Source organism: Rhincodon typus, chromosome 11 (genome assembly GCF_021869965.1).
Source record: "Rhincodon typus isolate 14 chromosome 11, sRhiTyp1.1, whole genome shotgun sequence".
Taxonomy (NCBI): Eukaryota; Metazoa; Chordata; class Chondrichthyes; order Orectolobiformes; family Rhincodontidae; genus Rhincodon; species Rhincodon typus.
Window position 1 is genome coordinate 32,523,031 of NC_063342.1, and position 7,727 is coordinate 32,530,757.

Consider the following 7,727-nt stretch of genomic DNA (forward strand, 5'->3'; position numbering starts at 1 on the left):
CACCCGTCCCCCAAGGGCCCCCACCTTCCCCCTTTCCCTCTTCTCCTTTCCCAAGTTTTTAGCTATGACTGACAGGAATGAGCTTCCACATCCAGCTTCAAGATTGTAGCACAGCTGAAGCTAAAATCCTGCTCAGTGTGAGTTTGACCCCACTCCATGCTCTTTTTGTTCCAACTTTATTAAAGAAAGCTACCTTTTAAAAAGGCTGGCTGACCTTCGAGCAGACAGCTCAGCTCCGAGTTTACAACACTTGCTTTCAAAAAAATGACAGAACAAGTCCTCCTAAAAGGTACATCTTGTAACATGCCATTGAACCTTTCCCAGCATTCAGCATCTTGAGTGGAGAGGAGTGAAATGGGGCAAAAACATACTTAAATGCTCTCAAATAAGTACGTTTAATATGATATCAAAGGGAATGTACAGGTGTTCTTAAGCCTGGTCAAATTATTTTGTACTGGAATTAATTGGGAGGTGCATGGCCTGATGGAAAATACCATTCAGATTGAGGTGGCGTGGTGGTTCAGTAGTTAGTACTACTCTGGTTTCCTCCCACAGACCAAAAATTGGCCATGCTAAATTGTCCATAGTGTCTAGGGATGTGTAGGTTAGGTGGATTAGCCATGGGGAATGCAAGGTTATAGCAATAGGGTAAGGGGTGAATCTGAGTGGGATCTGCTTCATAGGGTTGGTGTGGACTTGATGGGTTGAACGGCTTGCTTCTACACTGCAGGGATTCTATGATGAGTTACATGTAGCTTGGTTTGTGTTCATTTTTAAAACAGTTTTTGACATTTTGTACACTTATGAAACAACTAATATGAATCATTTTGTACTTAAGCCCACTTTGCACTTAATTTTGGTGAATGATTTCAAAACAGTGCTCAAGTAATAGGAGTTCACTGCATTCTAATTTCGACATATGAGAAGTTTACTCTTATTTCTATAAAGTCAACCTTTGCACCTCTGTGGTGTTGGTTTTTTCATTGTGGAGAAACCTTTCTTGACTGTTGGGTTACTAGAAGGATACCTTCGTCGTGCATCTATTCACAGTATCCACTAAAAATTTTTAAAGTGGAAGATGTTCGATTCTATAAACTGGCATTCTTTAGTTAGTAAATTTAGTTTGCAAACAAATTAAATGCTGCGAGTGATATTTTCTCCCATCTATGTATATTCAATAGCTTAGTTTTAATGAGTCTATGCATAATGTGTTTTGGGGCTATTTAAATTAAAACATGTTTGAAATTGTTTTCACTTCACTTCAGTAATATCTAGTTTCTGTCAAGGATTTCCTAGTATTTGTATTTTATTTCTTTTTTTTTGGTTTAATAGTCATGGAGCAGAAAGCAATAAAACAAAAGGAAGTGAAATTCAAGCCACCTGTAAATGTGTTGTCAGATGCATTTGTCCTTGACAATAAAAAGGTTACCAAAATATTCAATCCATTTCAGTAACAAGTTGTGTTAATCACTCTGGGAAGGAGCACACCTCCAATTGTGCATTTGTTGTTTTGTGGAATGTAATTTTTAACTTGGCGTGAATATTTCATTTGTTATTTATAAATATTACAGAATTGAGTCTTAAAAATTTACATTCACTACGGTGGTGACATCGGGTGAGTCATTGATAAGTTACAGGATGGTGCAAAACTTGACCTGCTCTTGAGAAATAAGGCAGGGCAGATGACTGAGGGCCAGGGACCATAATTCTGCTAGCTTTAAAATAGTGATGGAAAAGGATAGACCAGGTCTAAAATTTTAAAGTTCTAAATTGGAGGAAGGCCAATTTTGATGGTATTAGGCAAGAACTTTCAAAAGTTGATTAGGGGCGGATGTTTGCAGGTGAAGGGATGGCTAGAAAATGGGAAGCCTTCAAAAATGAGAACGGGAGCCCAGAGACCGTATGTTTCTGTTAGGATGAAGGGCAAGACTGGTAGGTGTAGGAAATGCTGGATGACTAGAGAAATTGAGGTATTGGTCAAGAATAAGAAGGAAGCATATGTCCTGTATAGACAGCAGAAATCAAGTGATTTATAGAGGAATATAAAAGCAGTAGGACTATACTTGAATGAAATCAGTAGGGCAAAAAGGGGACATGAGATAGTTTTGGAAATACGGTTAAGGAAGATCCAGAGGGATTCTACAAATACATCAAGGGCAAAAGGTAACTAGGGTGAGAATAGGCAGCTTCTCGGATCTTTAAGGAGACCTATGTTAGGAACCGCAGGAGATGGGAGAGATACTAAACAGGTATTTTGCATCAGTGTTTACTGTGGAGAAGAATATGGAAGATTGAGAACGTGGGGAAATAGAGTCATTTTTCAAAATGTCCATATTACTGAGGAGGTGGTGCTGGATGTCTTAAAATGCATAAAGGTAGGTAAATCCCTGGGACCTGATCTGGTGTACCTGAGAACTCTGGAAAGCTCGGGAAGAGATTATTGGGTCCCTCGCTAGCCACAGGTGAGGTGCTGAAAAACTGGATGTTGGCTAACGTGGTGCCACTATTTAAGAAAGGTGGAAAGGAAAAGCCAGGGAACTATAGACCGGTGAGCCTGGCAGTGGTGGTGGGCAAATTGTTGTAGGGAATCCTGAGGGACAGAATTTACGTGTATTTGGAAAGGCAAAGACTGATTAGGGATAGTCAACATGGCTTTGTGTGAAGCAAAATGTGTCTCATGAACTTGATTGAGTTTTTTGAAGAAGTAACAGAGGAATTGATGAGGGTGGAGTGGTGAACGTGATCTATTTGGACTTCAGTAAGGCGTTTGATAGAGTTCCTCCTGGTCGACTGGTTAGTAAGGTTAGATCACACGGAATAGAGGGAGAACTAGCTATTTGGATACAGAACTGGCTGGAAGGTAGTAGAGAGAGGGTGGTGTTGGAGGGTTGCTTTTCAGACTGGAAGCCTGTGACCAGCAGTGTTGGGTCCTCTGCTTTTTGTCATTTATTTACATGATTTGGATGTCTAGATAGGAGGTATGGTTAGTAAGTTTGCAGATGACACCAAAATTGGAGGTGTACGGACAGTGAAGAAGGTTATCTCAAAGTACAACGGGATCTTGATCAGATGGGCCAATGGGTGGAGGAATGGCAGATGGAGTTTAATCATAGAATCCCTACAGTGTGGAAACAGGCCATTCAGTTCAACAAGCATCCCACCCTGACTAACTCCCCTACCCCTGCATTTCCCCTGGACACTGGGGGCAATTTAGCATGATTAATCCACCTACCCTGCACATCTTTGGACTGTGGGAGGAAACCAGAGCACCCGGAGGAAACCCACGCAGACATGGGGAGAACGTGCAGACTCTACACAGACGGTCACCCTCGGGTGACTTTGAACCTGGTCTCTGGCGCTGTGAGGCATCAGTGTTAATCACTGGGCCACCGTGCTGCTTAATTTAGATAAATGAGGTGTTGCATTTTAGTAAGGCAAACTAGGGCAGGACTTGTACAGTTAATGGTAGGTCCCTGGGAGTGTTTCGGAACAAAGAGACCTAGAGGTGCAGGTGCACAGTTCCCTGAAAGTGGAGTCACACATAGACAGGGTAACATAGAAGGCATTTGGCACACTTGCCTTGGTCAGTGCATTGAGTATAGAAGTTGGGATGTCATGTTGTGGCTGTACAGGACATTAGGGCCACTTTTAGAATACTGCATACAATTCTGGTCTCTCTGCTATATGAAAGATGTTAAACTTTGAGGATGCAGAAAAGGTTTGCAGGGATGTTGCTGGGTCTGGAGGGTTTGAGCTACAGCTAGAGGTTGAATAGGTTGGGGCTTTTTAACCTGAAGCGTCGGAGGCTGATGGCTGACTTTAAAGGTTCATAAATCACGAGCATGGATAGAGTGAATAGCTAAGGTCTTTTTCCTAGCGTAGGGGGGAGTTCAAAACTAGAGGGCATAGATTTAAGATGAGAGGGAAAAGATTTAATAAGAACCTGAGTGGTAACTTTTTCATGCCGAGGTGGTGTGTGTACAGAATGAGCTGCTAGAGGAAGTAGTGGAGGTGGGTACAATTACAGCATTTAAAAGGCATCTGGAAGGGTTTAGAGGGATATGGGCCAAATGCCGGCAAATGGGATTGGGTCACGTTGGGATGTCTGGTTGACGCAGATGAGTTAGACCGAAAAGTCTATTTCCATGAAATATGACTTTATCAATCCTAGTTTTTCTTTGAATTTACCCACCTTGATTCCTTACCCCTCTATTTGATTGTCTCCAAAAATCCATAAATGAGTTTTAAAATTTTTAATTGACTTGTCCTCAACAACCTTGTGGATAGAATTTCAAATTTTCAGTACCCCTTTGTGTGAATGTGATTCCTGACAGTATCCTAAACTGCTTGCCTCCACTTTCAAGCTTAAGCTCACTTCCCTTGGACTTTCACACCAGAGGAAATAAAGTAGGTATTTTTTCCTCTCTTCACTCATTTTAATCACTTTAAATACCTTGTTAGCATCATTGCTTAATCTTGAATTCTTTTATAATAGATTTATTAGCAGGTGTCATTAATTGAAACTTTAAAGTTTTGTAATTCAATAAACGGAAAGCTTGTAAAGAATTTACATCTCAACCTTAGATTTAACGATTCAACAACATTTCTGAAGTACTGTCACTGGACTCAATGTTAATTCTGCCTTCTTTCCGCAGGTACTGCCAGACTTGCTGAGTTTCTCCCAGCAATTTGTTTTTGTAACAACATTTCTTGCATTTTTCAGTGCTCTTATATGAATCCTATCCATTATGGCCATTGCTGAATAAAAATAGACTTGGCTATCCAATTTCGTTAAGTATGTATAGAGTCATGCAGTACAAAAGCAGACCCTTCGGTCCAACCAATCCATGCTAACCATAATCCCAAACTAACCTAGTCCCACCTGTCTGCACTTGACCTGTATCCCTTCAAACATTCCTTATTCCTGTACTTGCCTAAATGTTTTTTTAAATGTTGTAATTGTACCACATCCACCATTTCCTCAGGATGTTCATTTCATATGCGAACCACTCTTTTTTAAAAAAAAAAAAAAAAAATTGCCCCTCATGACTTTTTAAAATCTTTTTCTTTTCACCTGAAAAATATGCCCTCTCGTCTTGTTATCTGCCACGCTAGGGAAGAGACTCTTGCAATCATAAATAAATGTCTTTGTGAACAGCAAGGTTGTAATGCAGAAACTTTGTCAGCCTGAGATAGGCAAAGGCAGGAAAATATGTTAAAGGGAAACTAAGGAAAGAAACTGACCATCTGGTGTCTTAAGGAAACTAAAGTTGAAACTGGAAACCAAAACTTCTGGAGAGACTCAACCTAGTTGAAATCATAACCAAGGATACAGTCATCAGAGATCACTTGATCCCACTGGTGCATTACAAGCAGGCTGAATGAGGCAGAGGCTCAACTCAGGAGTTGAGGATAGATAAATATACATTTGCTGCAACTGTTTCTCTTGTATGAAGGTAACATTGGATTTGTGCCATCCAGACCAGATTGAACACATTGTGCAGATCTGAGTTATTTTTGAAGAAGGCCATGGCCATGGACTTTGCTTGGTTGTGTGCTTGGTTTTTGGTGGGGATCAGGCTCTCCTCTAGAAGGAGAGGAGCTGCAAATCTTTGTGAGGAAGATGGAGTTTTGAAGAATTTTATGACTGATATTGATCTCTGTACTGAGTGGACTCTGAGTTAATTCATAAGAATTCATAGAATCCCTGCAGTGTAGAAACAGGCCCTTCGGCCCATTACGTCCACACCAACTCTCAGAGCATCCCAGACCCGTCCCTCTATAACCCACCTAATCTACGCATCCCTCAACACTATGGGCAATTTTCCAAGGCCAGTCCACCTAGCCTGCCCATTTTTTGGATTGTGGGCAGAAACCAGAACGCCCGGTGGAAACCCACGCAGACACTGGGAGAATGTGCAAACTCCACACAGACAGTAGCCGAGGGTGGAATTGAACCCGGGTCCCTGGCATTGTGAGGCAGCAGTGCTAACCGCTGAGCCACCGTGCCACCCCTGTTAGCTTTACTTGCCATTTATTGTGTAACTTGTACAGTAATTTGTAATCAACCAAAATTTGTCTACTAATTCATGTGTAGCTTGAGTTGGTTCTGGGTTTTAGAGTACAGGTTGTCACCCAAGGTGGTATTTTAGTGTTTGCCTTGTTTGTTGTTTGTTTTTTGTTTTAAACCATGGAATCAATGGCTTCATTTCTTTTTGTATACAACTGGGCTTTTGGGTTTTTAAAGCATTATTGGCCACAACTCATTTGAGTGATTGATAAAATACTATCAAAAACTGCAAGCTTGGAAAATCATATTGCTTTTAATTTGGAACTGAGGCCACCCATTTTGAATTTAAAAAGAAACCCGAAAGAACTGCGGATGCTGTAAATCAGGAACAAAAATAAAGTTTATGGAAAAGTTCAGCAGATCTGGCAGCATCTGTGAAGGAAAGAAACAGAGTTAACGTTTCGGTTCCTCTGAGGAAGGGTCTCCGGTCCCGAAACGTTAACTCTGTTTTTTTCCTTCACAGATGCTGCCAGACCTGCTGAGCTTTTCCAGCAATTTTGAATTTTAAGTTGGATAGATTGAACTAATTTCTAAGTAGTGAAGAACATCAGTGAAAAGCCACAAAAAATATAATTGGAAGTAAGATTTTAGCCTTTGTTTCACAGGTGCTGAAATGTAATGGAATGAAGTCTAAAGCGTATATTCCTCTCTCCACAGAAGCTGCCAGACCTTCTGAGCTTCTCCAGCAATTTATTTTTATATCTGAAGCTTTGGTTAAACTGCATTGTGGAATAGTGTTGGTTCTGGGTTTTGCGGCTCAAAACATATACTCACTCTGGCAGGGGTGCAGTTCAAATTTAGTTGAATGATACCTTTAACTCTTTCAGTCAAAATGCTGACAGTTTGCAAAACCTAAGATTCTATTAATTCCTTTCAGTGTAGAAGATTTTAAGGGATGATCTGGATGAGGTATTTAAAATGTCTGAGGCACAGAAAGGGGTAAACTGTATTTCCTGGTGTGGAAGTCCACAGAAAAGGGAAATAACCTTGACAATATTGGAACTAGACTACTCAAGATTGAAATTGAGAAAAATGAGTTTGTTAGATTTTTATAAGGTAACAGTATTGAGAGATGTGAACCAAAGTGGATGAAGATGAAATACAGATGAACGAGGACCTAACTGAATAGCTGAACATGCGTGATGGACTGAAAGGAACAGTAATAAGCCAATGTTTTAAAAATATCCTGACTGATTCTGAGGGGAACATTATACGATGAAACGTAATTATGAAAAATATTTCATTTACCAAATCTTGCATTTCTTTCAAGGCATGGAAATTCTTAGTTACTTATTGAACTTTTAAAGTATGTCGCGAAATTTTTTTTCCTTGCCTGGTTGAATCAAGTGATATATTATCTTGTTATTACATTGTTTTCTTAGGATGCCTTTTTCCCCCACTGAACTTCTCTCCTCGACAATAGTCATAGAGAAAGCATTGTTATATTGTTGTATTGTTGTTTAAGTCCCCACTGACTAGTTTTGCGTCCCTGTTCATTGTATTCCATAGCATCCTTGTTGTTAGGGGGTGTGCCTCCTTTTTACTGTTCTTGTTGTCTTGAGTTCTTTGCCACTATTAGATGCCTGCAACTGCTTAATTTAAATTTTGCCTGCTGATACACAACAGTTCTGAACCAGTGTTATTTGCTGCCCACTTT